The sequence below is a fragment of the Lycium ferocissimum genome, chromosome 2 (assembly GCF_029784015.1).
Source record: "Lycium ferocissimum isolate CSIRO_LF1 chromosome 2, AGI_CSIRO_Lferr_CH_V1, whole genome shotgun sequence".
Taxonomy (NCBI): Eukaryota; Viridiplantae; Streptophyta; class Magnoliopsida; order Solanales; family Solanaceae; genus Lycium; species Lycium ferocissimum.
In genome coordinates this window covers 39,958,123-39,960,051 of record NC_081343.1, presented here as the reverse complement: position 1 = coordinate 39,960,051, position 1,929 = coordinate 39,958,123, and positions in this window count along the sequence as shown.

The following is a 1,929-nucleotide window of genomic DNA, read 5'->3' as shown; positions in this document are numbered from 1 at the left end:
TAAACATCAAATATTTAAAGACCACTTTGTTTTGCACAATAGCTCTAGTTTTACTGTTCTAGTAACCTTCTATTGCGCCATTTGCAACCTTCACATCATCTCCTTTAGGTCCTAAAGGAAGCAATTGTGCATCAGAATTCTTTAAACTAGCCACATCTTCAATGGAAATATTTGGATCGACACTACAAGAAAAACGGCCTTTAAGGAAGGAAAATCTGGTCCCAAAAGAACTATAGCCACAGGAAAAGGCTGGTCGCCATCAGTCGTAATAGCCTCCGCCGCTAAGGGTCAACAACGACGAGTTCATAAATCTAGTCGCAACATGTTTTTAATGACGGGTAGAAGTTCTAGTCATGAAATGCTTTTTAGAGACAACATATCTCGTCCTAATAGGCGATTACTATATCATGAAAAGTTATATATTTTCCGATCGTAAATAGCGACCAGCCTTTAACTGGTCCTAGATTATCTTTTAAGACGAGGAGTACTAGTCCTTATTTAAGTAATTTTAGTGACTGTATACCTGGTCACCTATAGTCCTAAAGCATAATGTCACAAAAAAGTTGTTTTTATCAATAAATATAATATGAAATTGCTGTTGATTACAATAAAATGGTTAACGCTATATAATATATATTTATAAAGTTATTAATTACAAATAAACTGGTTAACATGCCATGATGTTAGTTTCAATACTTGCCCAACACCTTAACAAAAAAACTTTGCAAACATCCCGAGCCTATGATAATGTTATGCTTAACATTCCTAGCAAAATATTAATGAGGTTGTGCATCTGCTAAACTTGCATCTCGGCTAGTAACTTCGATCTTCAAAACCTGCAAATACATTTTGAAATGATGATGAATAACTATTGCTAAAATAGCATATGTAAATTTTACACTAGCAATAGTTAAACCGCTGACCCCAAAAGCAGTCTAAATTCATCAGGTGTTATCCAGCAACATCAAAAAGGCTACAGGAATATAAGAAAAGTTAATTAGAAAGGCTTTTGGACGGTAAACATAAACTTCGATTCGGTAAAACCCGGCATGGTAATTCGGGATTCACCGTCAAAGAGAGCAACTATTATGGAACAGACAACATCATCACAAAGTTGGTATTTTTAATCACAAGAAAAGCTGCAATTTAACAAACCCGCGTCCAAAATTCCTCGTGGTAAATACAATATCAGTGGACACTTCTAAAAAACTATGCCAACTTACTTCAGAAACAACCTTAATAGCTAGCATTATTAAAGATTATAGCAACCAACTTAACCTAACAAGTATACACAATGACAAGATAAGCAGAGATGCCACATTTTCTCCATTAATCAGATATATGTAACTGATACAAATAAAGCCAATTCAGTATTCTTATGTTGTTCACTTAGCAGATTTCGTGTTACACCCCAAACGGTTAGTTGTCTAATAATGAAAACTAACAGGAGGGGCACGGAGGCAATTGCAAAAGATGCTAAGCGAGTAAACTGCCACAAATTAAATAGTTGAAGGGCCTCTAATGCTTCTCCCTCATACAAATAGTGTTATCACAAAAACCTTCATGTGCTACTATTTCAGATTGGGAAATAACAATAAGTTGACAAAATTTTACAGAATCAAGAGAAAGGAATTATACACATTTCAACAAAATTGTTTGAAAGAAAACATAAACAAGATGCATGTGATTGGTTAAAAGGGGTAAAACACATAATTCATGACACTACAAGGAGCCAACAACCTGTTTTCCCTCCATAGCGAGATAAAATTCAAGTTACTTAAACTATACGGTTGAAGACGTCTTTTGCAGAATTTTAGCAGAGAATATCCCTAATAGTGTTTTACCCCGAAATTGGATAATAAGTTAAATTTGTAAATGAGGTATAGGATATGTCGACACTTTAATCTATTCTTTGACGAACGAAAGATA